Below are 25,310 nucleotides of genomic sequence, written 5' to 3' on the forward strand. Positions count from 1 at the left end.
AGACTGGCATTATGACTGATATATGATCGATAATTATTTGGTTGTGTGATTCCTCTCCCTTAGAACCGGAAATATGATGATATGGAAAAAAAGTTCAGTTTATTGCGAAATTACATCTTGTGCAAACACAAGGGAAAATGTTGATCACTTGGATTTTTTCCGCCAAACCAAATGTGATAGATGTGTTCGGGGACACTAGAATTTACTACTGTGCAGCACAATCATACTACAATGTTGTCATTATTTTAACCCTTTTTTCTTCTTCTCACGGTGAGATGTTTAAATAATCACGCATTTGTACTCATTGCAATCTGTGTGTCTATGGGACCTACAGCCTTCTCCAAAAACTAAATACAGGAATCTTTAAATTCCATTTGCAGAAATTCTGGCATATTATATGATTCAATGCTTTATTCATATATTTTATCGTATACGAAACTGTATTCATACATGTTGTCATATGCAATACTGTATTCATGCATGTTGTCATATGCAATACTGTATTCATACATTTCATCATATGCAATACTGTATTCATACATGCTGTCATATGCAATACTGTATTCATACATTTTATCATATACATTTTATCATATGCAATACTGTATTCATACATTTTATCATATGCAATACTGTATTCATACATTTTATCAGCTGCAATACTGTGTTGATATATTTTATCAGATTCAATACTTTATTCAAAACATTTATCAGATGAACAAATATATTGATACATTTTATTTGATGTAATACTCAGTTCATAAATTTTATATGATACAGTACAGTATTGATACAGTTTAGCTGATGCAGTATTGGGTTGATAAATTTTATCGGACGCAATACTGTATTCATATAGTTTATGAGAAGCAATACTATAATGATACATTTTATCTGATGCAATACAGTATTATTACATTTTATCTGATGCAGTACTGTATTGATACATTTTAGCTAATGCAGTACTTGACTGATACATTTATCTGACGAAATACTGTATTGATACATTTTATTTGATTCAATACAATTCGTACTTCTACGCAAATACGACATATGCGAGATACATGATACGTTAATGATGATTTTTCATTAAATATGTAATGGTCACTGCTCATAAAAAAATCGAAATAAATCAAACTTTTGACATCCGAGGAATATTAGAAAGCTTAAGAGCAAGTCTTAGTGCCGATGGTACAAGCTTAATTTATCAAAATTTTCAGCGAAAAATTGGTTATTGATAAACGTTCAAATAATTGTACACCTCTAATTGAGTAAAGTTTTTAGTAGTGAGTAAGTGACTATTACAAACAGAAAGCTTAGGGAAACCGGACATCCTTTCTACCAGTTTATTTTACTTGGACACTGTTTAGGTTTATAGTACAAGTCACATGGGTCACGTATGTGCATTTACTCATTTTAAATTAAATATAAATGTTTCTTTTAAAATTTGACACTAATTCTATTTAACCAAAGTGTATTCCTTGCTGATTATTGAATGTTCGGCACATAACCTTTCACCGAGAAACTTCCAGAAGAAAATTAGTTACATCTATGGACTTTTACAATGGTGGCAATGTACTAAACTTGGGTAAAAGTCAGAGCGCATCGAGTGGAATCTTCATAATCGAGGGTAGTACGAATTTGTCTATGAGTAGCTTTCACTGTGCCATAGCTGCGCGCGACATTCATTCCAGATTGTACTAGATCACACCTTTAGGTTCATTTCGTTCAAAAATGTCCACGTACTTGAACATTTATTTTGCCGTATGCAATTATCGGGGCGTCTATATAATGACCTTCTAAAAGATTATGGATGTATAGGAATCCAAATTAAGTACATACTTGCCACTTAAAGGTATGTAGAATAAAATTTTGTAATAGTCGATGTTGAATGCCTACAAGACCCGTGTGACTTGTACTATACGCTGCATTTCTGATTTTGGTGTAGCCATGATTAGACCGATCAATAGTAGGGCTAATAGAAGGTCTAATTAGACCAGTGTTTCTGAAACTTTTTTGTCTTGCGGCGCACCAGAAAAATCTGAAAAAATTTCACGGCACACCTGAAAAGATTTAACAATTTTTGTGGTGAAGAACTTATTTGTTTTGACATATATATTTAATTTTAAATTTAATGTGAAGGATGTGCCTGCTTTCGAGAGCAAATCAGATTGAAGCGAGGCTCCAAAGTCGACAAACAAGCGCGCATTTTATCGTCGATTTTAAGATGTCTCTCTCTCTCTCTCTCTCTCTCTCTCTCTCTCGATTTGATTTCAGTCAATACTGAAAATCCAAACTCACAAAACCACGAAGACACAAATGGCAGAATTACTTTGATTGCTTTTGAACTGATTGCAGGATATCACTTCTTGATTGAGATCCAAAACTCATCCAGGCTCTTTTCGGGAAATGTTGACTGAAAAAATGTATCGTTTTTTTTAAATCAATGAACTGTTCTTCTTCTTCGGTTGTAAGATTTGTTGTTTCGTTGTTTCCGAATGGATTGATCCCATCCATATTCATCACTTGCATGTGATGGGAAGTAATGCTGCAGTGCCTATTGTCGGTCTCTCAGTGTGTCCAGAATTTCGGGGATGAGATCTCGCACAAGTCTCGCGTTACGAACGGAACCAATGAATGACAGACTGACAGAGATTGCGATTTTATATGATACTTTTTTAACTTTAGCGACATTGATTTACCATTTAATTTTTCGATAAGTTCAAGGTTTCAAAACGCTAGCAAATTTAAATATTTTTCAAAACTCCCACGGCACACCTGCAAATCTCTCGAGGCACATTAGTGTGCCGCGGCACAGTTTGAGAATCATTGAATTAGACAATGCGAAAGAGAAATCAGCGTAATGGTTTTGGACTATCGCATTTTCATTTATATCACGTTTTGAATGTTTGTCGTTTACAGATGCATCGAAATTTTCCTTTAAAAGACCGTTTAAACCTGGTATGCATTTGTTAACATATGTTGCGATAACGAAAAACAGTTTACACTGCCGCCGACAAGATAAGAACAAACACTTATGTAATATATGTGTGTGTGTGTGTGTTTGTGTGTGTAATAACATTGCTACCTTTTGAGAATCCTATCTCCTGCCTGCTGAAATACTTCCAACTACAACCTTGCCTACGTTTATTGATTTGATGGTATTATAAATGAGCTGATTCAGGATATCCTCGCCATGGCATAGGAAAGACCACTGGACCTAAATGGATATTTCATAAATCTTGTAGACAAAATATCAGCAATAATGTTAAGCAACTCAGTTTATATTTGTCAACAAACCAATGTAACTCTCTCTCTCTCTCTCTCACATACCAACAAAAAGAATACCATTTTCATCCTTAATCTGTTTGTGTGTGTGTGTGTGTGTGTGATAGAGTAATTTGGATTTTTAACCAAGCTTTAAAAAAAATTGTCATATCACTACGATGTCTGCAGTGTGGCAGTTTATAGTGATGTCCAGCACTAGGCCATCATGTCGCAGACACGTGGCATGATGTTCCACTCAGTCACATTATCCTGAGAACCGGGCCGACCAGTCCTATTACTAACCTCTAAATACTGCGCGCCAAGCGAGGCAGCTGTTAGTAACATCTTTATAAGTCGTTGGTGTGACTCGGCCGGCGATCAATATCCCGCATCCAAAGCGGACGCTATAACCACTAGGCCACTGGAGCGATTCCAGCCCTAATTTCTAAATGTGCCAGAACTGTGGGACGTTTATAACAATAATCTGTTTAATTATGCAAGGATTGTTACCCGTAGAAATAGATCACTAGACAGCTTGTCTCGTACTTTTGTTCTTGTAGAGTTTCTAACAATATATGCAACGTAAAATTGTATTTCATGTAGTTCTGTGATTCCCGTTGGTCACAAGCAAATGCACATTGCATTGCGCAACATTAGACATTATCTAAGAAATATATTTTGCATTATTTTCATGAAATATACGTTCGATGCATAAGTCATGTGAATGAACATAAACCGATGCGTCTTTTATTATCGTTGTGATCGCTATGTATGGCGTAAATCTTAGTCTTTTTCCCACAGCTCATTGTACAAACAAGACATTATTATGTAACGTTTCGTTTATTTACAATCCAGAAAAGAGAATGTGAACCACATATTCGGAGTATTGTGCAATTTTAAATGTGATATGTCCAAAATTGTTGATTTGTAAAGGAGACACGAATTGTTAATAGATAAAAGTGTCTCGATTAACCCGATTGGGATCATTACAATGACGACAAATCCAATAACAAGGACAATAACAGTGACAATGAGAAGACAACATACTGCCTTAACGGAACTACATCGACAGTTAATTACAACACGAGAAACTCTGTCACTAATAGGAACAACAAAAATTAATAATCATCAGCACCATCACCACCACCACGAATAATAATAATAACAATAATAATAATAATAATAATAATAACAAGATGATGATGATGATGATGATGATGATGATACAGGTTATTAAAGTTTTATGATTTTTTTAACCTTCAAATTGAAGAGCTTAAGTTTTATTGTTTTAATTAGTACTACAAAACTTGAGGGATCTAGCGATAGGATAATACATTCTTTTTTCGTCAACCGACCCGTGTTTTATCGGAAGAAGAATTAAAAGACCTAACCGGAGATGAACCCTTAACACCACTGCCATCTACTCCAATTCCAAGAAGACACAGACAGAAAAGAAAGGCTGAAAGTGGGATAGAATCGCCCCAGGAAAAAGAAGATGAAAGAGAAATAGAAAAGACAGATATAAAATCACACGAAGAACAGGAAGTAAGGAAAACAAACCAGGCACAAAAGAAAAAGAGGGAAACAGCAAGTGACGAAAGTGGGACAGAGAATGAAATGGAAAAAAATGAAGACGATGAAGACGATGAAAGAAATACACAAACAGAATCTGAATATGAGAGCATGGAAGAGACGACGAGCACGATAAGGACCGAGACAACAAACCAAGAGACTGAAATAACGGAAAACACCACAAACCAGACGGAAAACGAGACAATATAAACGTCACCGGACGACACAAACAGCACTATGGGGGGGGGGGGGGCAGTACTCCCACCTGAAATGTTCAAATAAAAATAAAATAACCAAACCCAAACCAAATCACATACAAATTAAAATAGAAAAACCATAATGCGACACTCTGGAGAATTGAAAAATGGTAGGAATGAACTTCCAAGTCTTATCAATTAATGTAAATGGACTCAACAAGGAAAAAATTGCCAAATTTAGTCCAAACCTAGAATATGACATTTTGTTCTTTCAGGAAACTCACAATGGATTTACTGACGAGATAAAAGCATATTGTGAGAGTTACTTAAATGGGATTTTAATTAAAAACGACTATGAAGAAAATGATATAAAAAGGGTTGGTGGGTGGCCATTTTAATTAAAAATGAACCGGGTTATAATTGGGAAAGGGTAAATGAGGGGAATGATTTTAAAGGAAGCATGATTCATATAAGATTTGGAAAAATACATTTCATTAATATTCATGTACCAGCAAAAAACTATATAAAAAAACATAGCTTTATAAAAAAAAATCTATCTAAATATTTAGAACAATATAACATGGAAACTGTAATAATAGGGGGAGGCTACAATTGGGTAGGAGAAAATATAGACAGAGAAGGGGAGTTAACTACTAATGACCTGAATTGCAAACTATTAATGAGGGACTTTGTTAATGCTCATAAACTTAACGGATATATATCGTAAATTAAATTTATTAAGAAAAGAATATACTTTTGAATACAAATAAAATAAAGGGAGTAGGAAAGATAAATTTCTATGTACTAACTACAAAGAAAATAATTATAAAGAAACAAAAACAAAAATAATAGATTTTAAGATCTCAGATCACAAATTGATATATATGAAAATAACTGTGCCAAATGAAAACAAATGGGGAAAAGGGACTTGGAAACTAAATAATAAAATATTAGAGGATCTAAATTTTATCTTAGAGGTTAAAAATTTAATACATAATATGATAGAAAATGGAAGTATGGACATAATTAAAGAGTGGGATGATTTGAAAATTAAAATAAAAAATATAGCAATCAAATTTGCACAAACAAGGAGCATGAAACTAAAACTAGAAAAAGAGGTCATCGAATTGCAACTTAGAAAAGATAATTCAATAGAATTCGAAAACAAACTCAAGAATATATTAAATAATATAGAACAGGAAAAAAGGGGGGTAACGAAATAAAAGAGCTGGAAAGTTTACACAGATATATAAGAAAGCGAGAGGGCTATACCAGCGAGAGGAAATTAGAAGAGGAGGGGAGAAAGTGATGTATGCTTTAAAAACCAAAGGAGACAAAACAACAGTTGATAAAAATGATATCTTAAAGCATATAGAGGATTATTATACACAACTATACACATCACAAAAAATAGAAGACAAAGAAATAGACGATTATTTAAAAGATATTGAATGTGAGGTTATCCCGTCAGAACATAAAGTCTTATGTGATGGATTTATCTCACAAGATGAAATAATAGAAAGTATCCGGGACCTTACAAAAGGGATATCTCCAGGAGGAGATGGGCTCACCACGGATTTATATACGAAATTCTGCGGTGAGCTGTCGCCAATCCTAGAATGGTTATATAACAACATATTATTAAGAAATGATGCTATGACAGAGAGTATGAAGGAGGGAATAATGACACTAATATACAAAGGGAAAGGTGATAGGAAAGAGCTTAGAAACTGGAGGCCCATCTCCCTTCTAAATACTGACTACAAAATACTTAGTAAAATTTTAGCAAATAGGATAAAAAAAAAGGAGTATGGAAATATAATAAATATAAATCAAACGTGTGGACCAAAAGGGAGTGATGTACAACATAACATTTTAAAGTATTAGAAGTATTATAGAACACATAAACGATACCGGACAAAAAGCTGCCATGGTACTTTTTGACCAAGAAAAAGATTTTGACAGATTAGAACATAACTATTTACAAAAAGTGCTAGAAAAATTTGGTTTTAGAAATAACTTCCAAAAATGGACTAAAATCCTGTACAACAAAATAACTTCAAGAGTACAGGTAAATGGAGCCAAAACAGGTAAATCCGAAATTAAAAGATCAGTGAGGCAGGGATGCCCACTTTCTATGCTATTATACGTAATAGCCATTGAAATTCTAAACAGAAGTTTCCAACTAAACAAAGATATTGAAGGTATAAAAATACTGAACATAAAAGAAGTCAAAATGTTACAACATGCTGATGATTGCACTAACTTTATAAAGGATGCAAAATTCCTTTAAGCACCTGACAAAAGAATTTGAAAAGTTTAGTAAAGCGTCAGGATCACGGATTAATCACGAAAAAACTGAGATACTTAAAATAGGAAACTAGAAAGGCAATCACTCCGGGTTGCCCCCACATCTAATTAAAAAGCAGGTTAAAGCGCTAGAGGTTTATTTTGGAGAAAATGCAGAGAAGGAAAACTGTAAAAAGATAAAAGAAGCAATTTAACTAAATGTGAAAACCTGGGCTCTAACGCCGTTATGTTTAATGGAAAGAACGCAAGTAGCGAAAACGTATATGTATGTACATATGAATTATATTTTTAAATCTACTAATATAAGTAATAAAATTTTAGATATATTAGATAAAACTATACTAGACTACATATGGAATTTTAAGCTACATTATATAAGGAAAGAAATATTGTACAAGGCTAAAGGGGGGGGGGGGTAGAACGCCCCAGCCCCATTTTAATAAAAGTAGCAAATATGTTAAATAGATTTAAGAGAATAAGAGCAGAGCCTGGGAGTCCATGGGAAGGTATCTACATATACCGTTATGGATTCTCAATGAGAAATAGAAACGACATATATAAAAATAATAAATTAATTAAACAGTTAGAAATCCCAAGGAAATATAGGAGTACTATAGAGCTAATTTTAAAATATAGAGACAAAAAGGAACTTTGGGGAAAAGAAGAAAATCTAACATATAACTGGATTAGGGAAGAGTTACAAAAAAATATAAAGAGCACAATAGAAAAAGAAAATATATATGTTAATTGGGATAGGGCATGGGGTAATTGGAAAAAATTAGGATCGCTGAAAATTCAAAGCCTCTGCTTCAAATACATGCATGATGTATGGTTGACAGGAGAGGCTACAGTGAGACGGCGTATGGTCCGAGTACCGCCAAAATGTCCACTGTGCAAAATAGGACCTTTTTGAAAAACTCATGTTATGTTACAATGTAAAAAAAACCACTCGAAGACCGTATAAAAATTATAAATGAAATTCAAAAAACTAATATGTATGTGAAACAAAATATTCGTTATTTAGATGGCAAATTCACAACAAAAAAAAAAAAACATTGTATGAAATTAGTAGTTACATTATGAAAACAATGATGGCCTGTGGTCAGGTTATTGGGGCTTAAGTCGTAGGGGTGAGTGCAATGAAAACTATCCATGGGATAGTTACCTTAAAAGGATTTGCACTCGCACCGGCCGCCCCCCTCCTTTTATTATTATTTTTTTTTAAATCATATTCTGGAAGACTTTTTATTTCGGAAATAAATAAGGAAATAGAAGTAACCCATTCGAGGAAGTGAAGTATAAAATATTAAAGAAAATACGGAGCTCTCTCGAATTAGGATAAATTTATACAAAATCAGTGAAGAGCGACTCATATATAGCACACATCAAAACACTAACAGTATTTTCTTTTGAATAAAATGTAACGCACCGCCACTTCGCCTAAATTCCAAAATGTATTAAATTAATCACTGAATAAATTTATAAGATCCGTTTATGAGGATCATAAGACAACTGGGTATAATACGACATAAGGCTATCCCTACACGAAAACATTTTTAGCACAAACAAACATATAGCATACACACCTATAGCAGACACGGGGTATAGGGACCTCTGACCAAGGTCACATAATAAAAAATAGGAGCGGGACTCCAAGCTAGGTGATAAAAACCTACTCGGGAGAACAAGCCTATAGAATACACTAGGGATTTTAAAATACCCGTCAAAAATTCATTAAATTGTTGAACAAAATTATATTATATAAAAACACATGGCAACATATCGGGGGAAATCAGTAACACATAAAAACATTTACTCTTTGGCTAATTAGGAGGGGGGGGGGCATCTGTCTGGTGTCCCCACCACCAAAAAAAACCCCACCCCAAAAAATAATAATTAAAAAAAAGTGTTATATCGAAACACTAAAATAAAAAAAAAAATATTTTTTTTACTAACGAGTATATTTTCACACCAACGTTCTCGTGTAGGTTTTACCGACACGAAAATAAAGGAAGTTGATATCGTATTTATAAAGGTTATATTTATTTACACCAACCCAGTCTTGAAGGGATACGAAAATAAATGCTAAAGTATCTAAAATCTCTACAAAGCTGTTCTGGTGGCAACGTATATCTGATGCAGTGAAAAAGACGGAGCAAACAAGATACTTATGCAGCAGCAGAGAGGGTGAACAGACCACATAAAAAAAAAATCCGTGCTCGTTCATAGGTCACACCACGTCTACGATTATTGTTTGTCCCAAACAGAATTGTAGACGAACCCTCTCTGCTGCTATTAATCTTGGGAATCTTTTGTTTTGTTCTTCAAGTAATATTCAAGTTCTGATGGTGGTTTGGGATTTATGTTCTTTCTTTTTCTGTAATAGTTCATCAAACTTCTGTATCGATATCCACCGCAATTTTTGCAAATCTGATATAATCCTCTAACGCCGTTGTTACATCCAACACAACTTCGTGGACCAGCATGAGGATTTTTCTTTGAAATATAATTATGTTTTTCACAATATTCTCCACGACACCTTTTGTTGCATTTATCTGTTGTTCCTTGAATTAACCACGCACAGTTGTTCATTATATTAATGATATCTGTTTAATTAAATTTACACCCCTTCTGCTGATATCAATTAAAATATTGTTATATTTAAAATAATGGTATATCCTGAATCTCATACTGCAAGAATAGCACGAGAACGATTAGAAGCAATTAAAAAATTTCTTCCTGTCAGAGACTCATTTAGAAAAAATCTACAAGCACAGCAAGAAGCACAAGTTGAGTACGAAGAAGAAACTAAAAATCTGTTTAAACCCGTCACTGCAGCTACTGAAAAGGTTACAGCTGTCATCAAAGAAGATCTTCTTCCGGTATCAAAACAAACAGCAGAACAAACTGAAAAAATAGCAAGAAGAACTAAACAGACAAAGAAGATTTTACGAGATCTTCCACCTGGCATAGCCAGGGAAATAGCTGCGGCTCAGCCTCCACCTGTTGGTGAGGAAATACTTGAAAGTATTGGAAAACTTCGTACTGAAGTCGCCGACGTGCAAAAAGAACATACACCTGAACCCGAACTAGTAGGAAAAAACGTAGAATTGATTGCAAACTTTAGGAAAGGGGTTGTTGAAGAAATTAGAAATACTAAAGAAGGACAATTACCCGAAGCAATATTAAATATACTATTTAATAGCTCTAGTATTTTAAAACCCCATTATGAAAAAGTAAATGATGATAATCTTATTAAATATATATATCGCGTATATTACAACAAAAAACAAGCTAGAGGTCAAGAATATGAAATTATTAATGAAGAAGTAAAAAGACTTTATATAGAGAGACTGAGACAACAAGAACAACTCGCCCAGCAGAAACTTCCTCCACCTTTACAACAAATAGAACAACAGCAATTGATGTTAAAACCATCTAGAGAGAAAAGGAGGCAGACGGCAATGGAAATGAAGCGAAAAGCAGAAGAAAAATGGAAACAAGAAGAAGAAATATTTAGAGATATAGAAACTAAACAACAGGAGAAATTACGTTCACTGGGTAAAGAAAGAGATCCTGACGATGATCCTCCAAGCGCTGTAGGAAGTGGGTTCCTGACTACATCAGAAGGAAATAATTTTGCTTGTCCTGATAATATCCTCAATGACGTGTCACGGTTAGAAGTTCTCATAGGAGGAAAACGTGCCGGAAATAATTCACCAGAAATAATTAATGAAGCAGCTGATATTTGTCGGCGATTATTTCAAGGTGGTATCATGGATATCGGAGTTTACCGAGAACTTATCGATGAACTTGTTGATGACTAGTTGTTAAATAAATGATAAATTAAAAAGATGATCATACATAATAATCATTGTAAACCTGTACAGGTCAGAGCGGTAAACTCACGATTACCAATCTACGGAGCTACTTACGGAGATGGACTTGGCGATGTTGTGCGGGGATTATTCACAAGGATAGCTCCAAAAGCAGCACCCGTTGCAAAACAAATATCGATGAAAGCTACCGATATTGTTCGTGAAAAAGCTCCTGGAGCAATTGTCAATGTCGCTGGTAAGGCGTTCTCGGCAATCAAAGAAAGACTAGCACGATTATTGCGACGAAAACAACAACCACTAGTGAAACTGGCAAGTACTGAAATTATGTCCGCAGACGTAAGTAAAATAATAAATCAGGCTGCAAATCAAAAACTAGCGGAATTATCTGAAGAAGCAGAAAAAAAATATAACAGCAAATTTGATAGATCAAACACTAAGTGAATCAGGAAATAATATTTCAAGCATGATATCAGGAAGTGGAGTTTCCAAACGCGGTTTTCGTGTTAGACGAAAATAATTCTAATAAAATGTTTAAACGTGAATCCGATGAAGCATTTGATATGGAGGCACCTGTCCTTAAAGATGAATCGGTACGTGATTATCAGTTTTATTCTTATGAGGCACGAATACCAGATCAACGTGGAAGAACTGAACTACAAGTTCATGATACAAGTAGATACTTTTTACCCGCTGAGGCTTTTCTTGAGGTAGAAGGTACAGTTATAAAAACGGATGATACTAATTACGGAGGTGCAGTAAAAGTTGGTTTTGTCAACAATGGGATTATGGCGTTGTTTGATAGCGCCACTTATATGTTCGATGGAACAAATATTGAATCGATTCAGAAAGATGTAGACGTTGCTACAACAATAATAGGATTAGCAAGATATTCTGATGATTATACAAGATCAGCAGGTCCTACAATGATGTTTGTTAAAGATAACTCCAATAACCCTGAAAGCGATCCGTATAATATAAGACGACCAAGAAATTCTGCCAATAACGCTGATGCTGACGTGGCCCCAGTGGTTCATGGTTCTAGCGAAAATTTCAACTTGGGATTTGCAGCACGTAGAAGTATGTTACTAGGAGACAATAGAAGATTTTCATGTGCAATTCCACTATCGCATATTTTTGGATTTTGTAGAAATTTTAGAAAGGTTATTTTTGGAGCTAGACACACGGTTGTTCTTGTGCGAAAAGGTGATGATAACGATGCTCTGTGGAGACCTGTTGGTGATGCTGGTAAAGTAATATTGTCTAAACTTTCACTGTGGATGCCGGTAATGACTCCAACGATCGCAGTAGAACAAAAATTAATTTCTTTCATGGACACTGGTGGTAAATCCATATTGTCATGGTTAACAACAAGCACAGATAGTATGCAAACTAACGTTAACGGTCAGTTCACATGGCATATAGCATCACAACAGGGTGTTTCTGCACCGCGACATATTTTTGTTGCGTTTCAGGAAACTAATCGATTAGGCTCCCAAGTTCACTCTCATATGATATTTGATAAACTAGGTATCACAGATATTTCTTTACGGATAAACGGACAACAAGAACCAACAGAAAATATACAACTAAATTATGAACAGAATCGTATAGGACGTGCATATCATCGTTTAATGTCATTCATGGGACGTGATCAAAATGTTGATACCGGTTTGCAAATATCACAATATGATTTCAGAACTTTGTATCCGATTTATTATTTTTCACTGGAACATCTTGATCTATCAAAACAATCTGTCGTTGATGTACATCTTAAAGCAACATTGAATACAGGTGGCGCTAATTATAGAGCAATCGCGGTCATAATCAGCGATAAAGTCATGTTACTTGAAGGTGGTAGTGGTTGAATGAGAGTCGTTGATGCACCAGTGGAAAATCTCTAATTATTCAGAAAAATATTATTTATATAAAAATGTCGTATAGTCATGTTAATGTTACTCTGACTCCCGGTCAGGTCAAAAAGCTTCAATCAAAAACCACCAGCAAATGCGGAACTAAAATATCACTAACGCGAGATCAGATGGGTGGTGGTCCAAACAAATTATCGCTGACAAATAATCAGATTAAACATTTCAATAAAGCCCTAGAATCAAAAACTGGAGTTCAATTACGTCTTTCTCCGAGCGCCATCAAAGACATGGTTAAAACGGGTGGTATATTTCCACTTCTTGCTGCTATTCCAGCGTTAATAGCCGCTGCCGCTCCAGCCGTAGCAAAAGCAGCCGCGTTAGGTGCTGTTGGAACAGCTGCTGGAATGGCTCTAAAGAAAGCAATAGGAAATGGGTACAAAAAAAGGGACGCGTTCTAAGATTACCGGGATCTCGCTGGGGAAGCGGTCTGAGGCTCCCACGTTAGATGTTCCAGCATCAAATTTTGATTTACTTGATGCTGCTAAACGATTAAAAATAAAAGCCTTTAGAGGTGTTTTTATGCCAGATTAATTACCAAAACAACCAAACAAACTCGAAACAGGTATTATTAATCTCGACGAACGTTCCGGACCCGGTACTCATTGGGTATCATACGCGGTTGATCCACGTGGAATCGTTTATTTTGATTCATACGGGTTAGCTCCACCTGCTGAATTTATCAAGTATGTCGCACCACTTCACGCAAGAACCTCTGGTTGTAAAGTTTGGTATTCAACGCTACCCACACAAACAGTGACAGATCCGCCAATATGCGGCCGTGAAGTAATTAATGTACTCGACGCTATATCAAAATCATCCAAACCGCCACATAAAGTTGTGCATGATTATACAAGCAACCGATTCGTTGCGCGTAAAGCGTTTTAAATAGATCTTGGATCCAAAGGATCTTATATAATGGTTGATATTTATGGAAGAAGATCTTCCCGCGTTACGAGAAAATCCGGCGATGTTCATCTGTCGAAGTATGCGACTAAAGATGAACTTGCTGATATCATGAGCCAGGCTGGAGTTGATCCAGATGAGGTCGTTATTTTTCAAGATCGATATGGTAAACTAAAAACGAGCAATATCAGATGGTATGCTATAGTTCGACGAGTACTTGGTGCAGTTACAGATAATATTCCTGTGTTTACTGACGGTGGTAGAATCAAAGATTCAAGTATATCGTTTACAACAATTAGAGATGAAATTGCAAGAAGCGTTGCTAATCGCGTGAAAAATACCGGTGACACAATGACGGGTGAACTCAGCATGAACGGAAATAAAATAGTAGTTTTAAGAGATCCAACATCCGACGAAGATGCAGCAACAAAAAAATATGTCGACACCGTAGGTGGTAAATTATCCACGCTGCGGGCCGAGTATGACGTTCACGTGGGCGCTTTTGCAATATTTCGCAGAAACCATCAAAGAACCGCAGAAGAATTCTTCGGCATTCCGCACTCCGTTGACATGAAACTTTCTGATATCAAGACGAACATCGACACGATCAAACAAACACAACAAAACGTCGTAGCGGAGATTCCTGATATCGTTAATAAAACCAATTTGATTAAAATTTCAGCCGGAATAACTCCTGGGCATATCACAAACATCGTATGCACTGTATCATCGGGATTCGCAACATGGTCGCAGCAAAATAAAACTATCAAATATACCGCAACAGTCACTGGCGTGTACAGGTTGTCTGTGTTCAGTGGTGCGCGATTTGAGATATTTACAACGTATCCATGGCGTCATTCAGCGGATAGGTTTTCCGGGGTTGTATCTGTTATATTAAATAGCGGAACCGAAGAAATATTTATCCTGGAAGCAGATGATAAGAAATTAACCGCAATATCTTACTGGTGGTGTTTGGAATTTGTAGCTGAAACACCTCAATTGGTTACTGCATACAAATATATGGACGGTGCACAATACAGATACAATCAAGCGCGTGAATGGCAGGCGGCGCTAAAAGATCAAGTCGAACAATATACAGTAAAAGTACAAAAATATCGACGACGATTAGTTATCGTTGATGTGATTGTTTATTCAGTATCCGCTGTTGTTGCTGGAACTGGTGTTATATTATCAGCGATGACAATGATGGCACCAGCAGCCGTAACTATTTGCATTTCAGCAGCAACAACGATTGCAGGGGTGCGTAATATCATCACAAAAAAATATGCACCTGCATGAATGAAAAATTATCCGATTACATGATAAGATTGCATACAGCGACGGTCGCATATTCTAAGTTATCTTCGTTGTTATCAGCGAGTCTCGGTGATGGAATTATATCTGATGTCGAGTTTTCAATGGTGACTAAAATATACGACGAAGGTATCGGTATTAAAGACATAAATACTAATAATGACAGAATTACTCCAGCAGATCGTGACTAACAGAACTCCGCCAAAGATAACGATGATCTCGGTAAGTTCAACTAATCCTGAGTTTAGTATTAACTTTCCTACTGCAATTCCAGTAAAAGAAATAGCATTAGCTCAATTACGGGTATATTACAGCTGGCCAAATATCAGATCAAAATCATTTAATGGTACACCAGCAAATAATTTGCTTGTATTTGCTAACAAGAACAAACCAGATGGTACTCCTGACTGGATAGATGTTGGAATACCCACAGGTAGTTATGAGATCGAACAAATTAATGAGGAATTTCAACGTAGAATAAAATCAATAACCGGAAAAGAAGCAAAAATATCAATTAACGTTCATGAACCGACGCTGTCCTCGACGGTTGAGATACATTCTCCTGATTATGCCGTTGATATTTATCAATCCACGATAAGATCCGTACTAGGTTGGCCGGATGCCCCCCCCCCCCCCCCGGTGTATGAAGGACCACCAGAACCGAAAAAATCTGATTTTACGTCAACAAGTAGCTCTCGTCACGAAGTTACAATGACAGGTATTTGGTAGTGGTGGCGTGGAGTTTACACTTGGGATATTAGTTTGGATGATTTAATTGGTTATGGTGGTGGCTTATTTTCAGGTTTACCATAAAGTACATTCCGTAACCATATTAATGAAGAAGAAATTGAAAGAACTATTGACAGTTCCAATCTTGATCATAAAGATCAACTAAATAAACTACGTGAACGCCTCACTGAGTATCTTTTAGATATAACATCCCACGAGACACGAGGGGAAATTATCAAACAAATAGAAATTCTGAATTATATCGCAGAAGCTATAGAACGCAATCACAACAAAATTATAGATCTAATTTTAAAATCATCTCCCGCTGCAAAAAAGTTTTTAATTGATAAATATAAAATCAAGGAATCTGATATTGCAATGTTCAAATTTCCGGATTATGACCCGGACGCTCGGAGAAAATCTGTCAAAGGATGTCATTGATGAATATTTTCCTAAAATACTCGATGCGTGGAAAAAACTAACACCACCTCCAACTGTTCTCAGACATAATAATGATCCACATGGCGTCGGCAGGTACGTTTCTCCGGGAATCGTTAATATAACCAGCACGATTGTGGTCAATGTGGTTTGTGACGTAGTCGATGGCAGCTATCAAATAGATCTCGGAAAATCAAATCAGGCTCAACAAGGATACATCCTATATACATTTACACCACAAGTTCCCCCTGGAAGTTTAATCGTGCAAGAACCAACTAATCCTGTGTATCTGCAGTGTCACAATAATATGTTAACACGAATAAATTTTAAGCTCACAGACCACTTAATCACTTAATTGACATGCGTGGAGAAGAGCTTGTGATAAATCTGTATGTGAAATCTTAATTAATCCAGTAAATATTATATAATGTGCCAGCACGTGATTGTTTTTTATACATGGCAAAGAAGCACTTGAAAAACGCCATCAGAACAGTGTTTTCAAAACACAGAGCAATTTAGCGTTAATTTAGTTATTGATGAATACGGAAGCGAGAACAGTTAGATGAGCTCCGCCGAGAACATATTATCGAGATCATCTGTAGAGAGATCAGATTCTAAATTATACACACTCCTGTATTAAACTCGATCAACTTAAAAAATAATATTTCAGAATAAATAAATATAATCACTGATGGGATAAATTAATCAATTTTATACAATCTGATGGGGGTGGTTGGTACTGAAAATTACACAAATCAATCAGTGTGCTAATTCTGATGGGGTAATTGGTACTGAAAATTACACAAATCAATCAGTGTGCTAATTCTGATGGGATAATTGGTACTGAAAATTATACAAATTAATCAGTTTTCCAAAAAATACTACCAAAAAAATTGTATCATTATTCTGAAATATTTTATTTTTTATGAATCAATCTGATGGGGTGGTTGCTACTCAAAAGTATACAAATCAATCAGTTTTCCAAAAAATATTTTATTATTATTCTGAAATATTTTATTTTTTTATGTAAATTAATTCTGATGTGATATACAGTGAGGGAAATTATACTACTACTCAGTCGTTACCGCTGACATAATTTTTCTTAAGTGTCTTATGCGGGTACTGATTGTTTTTTTTTGTTTCGTGTTAGCTGGATAATCCCGACCTGATCTTTTCTATTGCAACAGAAAGAGGAATAAATTCATTTATTTGATCATCGTTCACCATAGCCAGTGACTGAAACATGGCTGCCTGAATCCGCTTTATGAACTTATATTGAGATGATAGAACATACTTATTTTCATTTTTAAGTTCTTCTAACGTTTCAAAATCAGATATTATTTTTTCAGGATTTAGTTCATCAGACATATTAATTCCGTTTTCTTCTAGCTTTTTAATAGCAGAAATAATGTCTTTGATATTTTCATGGTTCATTATATAATATATAAATCTTTTTAAAAAAAAATTATCCCTAGAACCCCTATCGAGTCTTTAGCGAGTTCAAGGTACAGGTACACGAAACACTACCCCGCTATGAGAGCCCCTAACCCGTCAAACAACGGTCTAGAGGCCCAAGAGGGTGTGTTTTGTGAAGATATACAATGAAATGGATTGATGCAATGAAATGGGTATGTACAATGAAATGGATATATACAATGAAATGGGTATGTACAATGCAATGGATATATACAATGAAATGGGTATGTACAATGAAATGGGTAAGTACAATGAAATGGGTATGTACAATGAAATGGATATATACAATGAAATGGGTAAGTACAATGAAATGGGTATGTACAATGAAATGGATATATACAATGAATGAATGACGGCACAAACATATATTATGAAATGAACTTCTATTCGAGTTTTTTAGCAAGTTCATTAAGTATCAATGAAATGGGTATTACAATGAAATGGGTATGTACAATGAATGAAGGACATTACAAACATATAATGAATGAAATAATTACAAACATATCAAGAATGAAGGACATACGCTCAGCAAAAACCCACCCACAATAATCAAGCCCGTGGGTGATACGAAAATATGTATCAACCACCGGTTGATACGTGATTGAGTTTTGCTGAGCGGGGGAATTTGGCGGAGCCCCCAATTATTATAAAAATCGCAATTATGCGCAAACCACCGACATGTTGTCAGCGACGGGGATTCGATCCTGGACCGCCAGCGTCACAGTCCAATACGATACCGATAGAGCTATCAAATCTTGTTACAAACATATGTTTCGGAAGTTAATATATAGCTAATAATCATTAAAAAGGAACTAATTTCAAATATATTTACTCAAAATACAATTCTGAATTCAAGAAATACGTTTATATGATATATTTTCACCAAACAAAGCTAAATTAAGGAATTTCCTATCTACTATACCACGCCATGTATGATAGAACATCCGGTCTAGATCATCTAATTGCTAGACTGGTCAACGGGAGTTCATACACAATCTCGCATTATATTTCTGCACCGAACAAGGAAAATGCAACTGATTTTTAATTCCAAACACTATCGTGGACCTACGAGTCAGTACATTGCACATTGGATCTAAAATTAACCCGCCACACGATACAGACTAGGCGCTGGATTCTGCACTCAGTTGGCTGGAATATACATGTCGGTTTTCTGTAGGTTAGATGTAATGTCTATGTGTTGCGCTGTTCTAATAGGGCAGAAAAATACATGAACTGTATATTTTTATAAGTTAGAAATCATAAATCCTTTCTGTATCCACCAGGCATCACAGACCTTGGATGATGTATATGATTATGACCATAAATTACCTCCCTTCCATGAGTCAAAAAATAAGTAGTATAATAATGACAATTTCTGACCCACAAAAAATAAATATAATTCGAGGTGGTGACGATAGTTAACAGTACTGAAAGATGATTCTCTGCTTATATTTTTTTGAGAAAGCAGAGCTGGTTATATTTTCTGCTACTCTTTGTACTGAAGACGGATTAATATCAAAGTATTTCGCAGCAGAACGTATCGAACGAAATATAATTACTTCGCCAGTTTCTGTGTTTGTGGAATTTACCGCCCTCTTTCCTATTGTTTTGCATCTTCCAGTATTACCACGTGCAGAGTTCACGCTTTGTGTGACAACACGAAGGTTGGATAAGGAGTTGTTCTGAGGATCCCCGTCAACATGATCAATAACAAGATCATCTTTGATCACTCCGAAGAAACACTCATATGTGAATCGATGACACAGATATCTTTTCTTCCCAACTGTAAATCTAAGATAGCCAGTATTAGAAACAACGCCAACCGGTCTCTTCAACCTGCAGTGTCTGATCATGCCATTACGATCTGATTCATAGTTTGTTATTGTGGGATGTGGGACAAATATATTTTGCTCCATATATGTAATAATATTATTTGTTTAAATCATTGTCTGAAATCTCGATATATAATCCTCCACGGATTTTATAGCGTTTTCACTATTATTAATTTTCTGTCATAATATCTTTTAAGTTCTCTGAACCGTTTTCCACCGCACTTTCCACATAATCCTGTCTTTCCTCGCACTCCAATACCACATCGCAGACAAGGTATTGGTCCTAGACTTCCTCGTCGTATACTTTGTAAGTGCATCCAACAAAATTCCTTTCTGCAGGATTTCTTGCATCGATTTACTGAACCGATCTTCAACCATTTGCATTGAGACATTGTATATATATAATTTTCTTTATTTAAATATTTGTTTTAATTATATGAATGAGTTTGAGAGATTATCCCAAACTAGGCCTGTTAAATATAAATTCAACCTCGACAGACTATCTTCTGATTTACCAGTACGAGATTTGGTTGATCCGAAAAATAAAAGTTTGATCAATAAAATTCACGACGCCAAGAAATAATTTTACACGGATGGTGCATCTCATACATGGTCAACGTTCAAGATTATACGCAATACTGTCAAGGACGCCACAATGAATGACAAGCGAGCGGCAACTATCATTAATTACATCGCTGAGTATGAGGGCAATCAAAAATGTTTCTTCAGAGTAAAATTTGTTGTATTAACAGAAACAGGTAGTTGGATTATCCGTGACAAATATGATCCTGTCCTTGGCAATAAGTAATATTAAGTAAAAATTCCAGACCGGGTCTATTGACGGGTATTGACAAACCGTCTTATGAGCGAGCGTATCCTGTAACAGCGGTTATTTATGGAATCTATGAGATAAATAAAAAACCAAACGTTGATAAACTGACACCCATGAAATTTTCAAGGTTAAATTGTGTAGCCGAGCGAGTAATAGAACACTTTACAAACGCGATGCGTGGAAATGGATTAAATGATTTAAGACGTAAAAAAATAAACTCGTGGGCTGATTCAGTTAAGGATACCGGTGCTACAATAAAAGATGTTGCTGAGTTAGGAAAAATATTAAAATTTCCAATAACCTTAGCGACAATAACGGGAGAAATACTGTACGAATCGAAATATAAATCGAAAGGAGCTTCAGTAAATATTATTGATCATAACGCACACGCATGGACCAACGTAGTAACAATATTTCCACGTGATCGAACTGTTAGATTTTACCCCCCAGATAGTATGTTTGATTTTATCAACGAAATAAGTAAAAACGATCCTGTATCGGTATGGTTATTTAAAAGTAATGAGGAAGGTGGATTTGATCAGTTTGTTAGACCAAACGGTGAAATATATCGAACAGAATCTCTCCATGACGAAATGAAAAATCTCGCGGAGAAGTTTTTAGAGTGCAAGCACTCCGCGGAAAATACTGACAAATTACTAATTGCTTTACCGTTCCATCTGTTGCGGCTCATTTCGCTAGAGAAAGAAATTCATGGAAACCAACACGATTTGATTTACTCGAGGATGTATGCGCAAGTTGCGTCGAATACGGACATGGCGGATTGTGGAATACCAAGTATAATTACAACGATATTATTTCTGTTGATATGGTTGCATGCTATCCAGGAAGTTTTCTAGGATACGGAGATTGTTCTGTATACTTTAAAAGATTCGGTCACCCTACAAACGAGATGACGCGAGTGGCAATTAATGGACCATTACCTGATTTTGATCTGACTGTATTCGCTTGTGTTGAAACATTCGAGCTTAAGGAAAATCTTCACAAGATTTGTTATGTTTGGTTTGGCAGACATTTTTGTGAAAAATGTTGGGCGCCTATAGTTTTATTACGATATATGCTAGATTGTGCGGTACTGACATCGTTGGTGGTTAGTGAGGCAATTATATCATATCGCGTGCAGACCGAAGTTTGGTTGCCCATGTCAGATTCTATCAGTGTTGATGAAGTTATTAGCGAGTTTAAGGAAAAATGTTCTGATGTTTCCGAAGATGATATTATCAAAGAAGCTCCTAAAATTCTCGGGATTAAACTTAAAATCGCAAAAGATCTCGGCAGAAAAATTATAGGTAAATTTACTCAGGGTGGTGCATATGATCATAAAAGACATCACACACGATTAATTTTAGATGATGCCGTGTACGATTTTATAATCGCTGATACAACAGCGAGAAATATATTTGTAAATCGAGAAAGTGTTTATTTATCCGACGGAACAAAATTGGGTACGATCGTTAGTTATATAAATGATATCTCCCCACAGTACACTCATCTAAGATCTTCCATGTTGGCTTATGTTTCTATAAATTTATTATCGATGATTAATAGATTTCCTGAGACCGCAGTCAGAGTCGCAACAGATTCGTTTTATATTTCGAGTAAATATTTAGAGTCTGTTATGAAATTTACAAGTAATGATGAACGATGGAGTTCGTGGAGAAAAAAAAAGAAATATTACACAATTATACTGAATCAGCAGATGTTCCGATGAGACATTTTTATCGTAAGTGCAATAAAATATCAGAAATGTCGAAAGCGCCATCGTTGAGTGATCCAATAACTAGATATAAAACAGTATATCTCAATGGACCTGGTGGATGCGGCAAGACGACTCGAGCGATTAATGTTTTTAGAAATTCAGATATGATCGTGCTGACACCCACACATAGACTTGCACGGGAGATGAAACAGCGGCAAGTACAATCGAGCACATATCATAGTTTCTTTCGGTGGCGCGGGGATACATGGACTCCTGAACGAATGGGAGAAAAGTATATACCTAAAATAATTATTTGGGACGAGATATGTACGGTGTCATTGGATACATTAAAAATCTTTCTTGATTGGTTGTTGACGAAAAATACCGCTATAATAATGTGTGGCGATCATGGTCAACCACCGCCTTTTGTTGGACCATCTCCAAATGATTGGTTAAAAAATTTCGTCGATTATTGCTAAGAAATAGATGATGATCATAGAGCTCTCGATGAAAATTTAAAGGAATTTAAAAAATTAATCAGATTACAATCAAACAAAATTCAGTGTGAAATAATACGCGGAGTAATCTCAGAGACCTCAATGAGTGATTTTTTAAATTTATGGAGACCCACCGATTTGATCGTAGCAAGCAGAAAAATAATCAGAGATGATTTACAACAGCAGTTATTTCAGCTGCATAAAGAAACATATTCAGAATTACCCGTACCATTATGTTATAGACCATCAGATACACGAAAACAGAATATTAATGTTGATATTCCAGGACAGACTGAGAATCAAAATCTCGTATTAAATGATATTGTCGCCGTTGACATCAGTGTGGTCGAAGATGCATTACGCGCTGACAAATCTCCATGGGTGTTGGGATACGCTATGACGATTCACTCGTCTCAGGGATTAACTATTTCTGACACACGAGTCTGGATTGTAGACGATCACATCGAGTGGTCAAATTTAGTCTATTTAGCGGTATCGAGGGTCAGAAAAATATCTCAATTACGGAGAATTATAATTCTTGAAATCCTTAATAAATTCAACGTCACTGATGATGACATAATCAGAAAAAAATTAATCGGATACAAACAATCTGATAAAAAAAATAAACGCGACTTTGATCTTGACGTTGAATTTATTATTGAGTTAAAACAGCAGCAGAATAATAATTGCACAAGTTGCAATTGTATAATGCTGTGGAGGTATTCGAGTAATGATTCAAGACAATTTACCGTAGACAGAAAAGATAATAGTCGCGGTCATACACGAGAAAATACCATGTTGACCTGTCTTGAGTGTAATCGACGTAGAGGCGCTAGTGCTAGTTAAGTGATCGCGGTGGTAATTGTGTATCCGTGGGAATTATTTGTAGTTCCTCACGTACAAATCCACGTTGAGGAGCAGCCGAATCTAGTCTGTAGATTGCAGGTCTACCTGGCGATCTTGTCACGGTGGATATTTTGTGTGTGGTAACACTCCAAATAGGATCAGTCGCTCTCGCGCTACCACCTTCAAGTTCACCCGGTTCATATAAATATCTAACTGTAAAATCACCCAATATTTTTTTGTTTTTCAGTATCTTTTCGTTGTGTTGGTATATTTTTTTTTGTGACTGCGCTAATGGGTTTCATGTTAGTTGTCCGTGTGATCTCGCTATTTAATGCAGCTATCACGCTTGGTAATCTTGCAACCCATTCGCGAGATCTTTTATCTTGAATAAATTCCTTCGCGTATTGATATCCAAATAACCGCTCAGCAAGTGTTCGATGAAATCCTCAACAATTGCCTGATCACGGTGAATTGCAGTATGACCTCGTCGTATTTTGGTATTATGTCGTTTCATCAACGATGATACTGGACCAAGAAATTCCCTACCAGGATCAACCTGTAGCAGCTGTGGCCATCGTAGACCACTTTGCGGTCCACCACTTCGTTGATAAATTCGTTCAAACGCATCGGCTACTTCAGATGATGTTTTCGTTGATAGCGGCTCTGCCTCTTCATATCTACTTGCAACATCAACTACAGTTAACGCGTACTTGTACGTTTTTCCACGCACAGTATCATGTGGTAAAAACAGAATATCAGCTTGATGAACTTCATTAGGAACACTGACATCGAAATACGCGTACTGAATTCATTTCGGTGGTGGTAGATAAATTTGCCATATTGCCTGTTTGGATAACCACGCGCTAGCAGTAGAATATTTAACCGCTGCTGCATCAGCGAGTTTACCAATTGCTGTTTTGCCTCTCCAATATCCTCTTGGTGAATAATAAATTAATTCCATTATATATTACCAGACCCAAACGCTAATCTACCTTTCATCGCGGATCTTACTAACCAATTAGCTAATGATTCTCTGATATTTTTATTTTTTATGGAATTTAACGCGTGAATTAATTTCACTTCTGCAATATGCCTATCCTGTAGATTTTTACTCTTATACGCAACATCATGAATATGACAAGCTCGATCAATAACGTTTACTGGTTCCTCACCTGGTTTTGGTTGATCCTGATTATCGAGCCTGATATCAAGTCGAGTACCAGGACCACAATAATTATATCCTGGTAGATGTTTTTCTCCTGGGTATTTAGCCCATGGAGTACCTGGAAACTTTGACATCAAATTAGCTACATCACCACCGCGCTTATTAGGTAAAAACGAAAATTTCTTTCTACCGCACACAGAACATTTTCCACCATACGCTATTTTTTTATTTTTTTGTTATAACTGTAGCTAAATCAGTAGTCGGAGTTTTAACTCTGCAGCGTAAACAATATAAATTCATGTTATAATATATATGGATATAATTGATTTCTCAGCGACAAGAAAACGAGAACCTGTTAAGCATCATCCTGCGCTACCGAATTCCATCAGAATGATTATCATAGGACCATCTGGATCGGGTAAGACGCAATTATTACATAATCTGATAATGA

Source organism: Sinohyriopsis cumingii, chromosome 10 (assembly GCF_028554795.1).
Source record: "Sinohyriopsis cumingii isolate HCF-2022 chromosome 10, ASM2855479v2, whole genome shotgun sequence".
NCBI classification, from domain to species: domain Eukaryota; kingdom Metazoa; phylum Mollusca; class Bivalvia; order Unionida; family Unionidae; genus Sinohyriopsis; species Sinohyriopsis cumingii.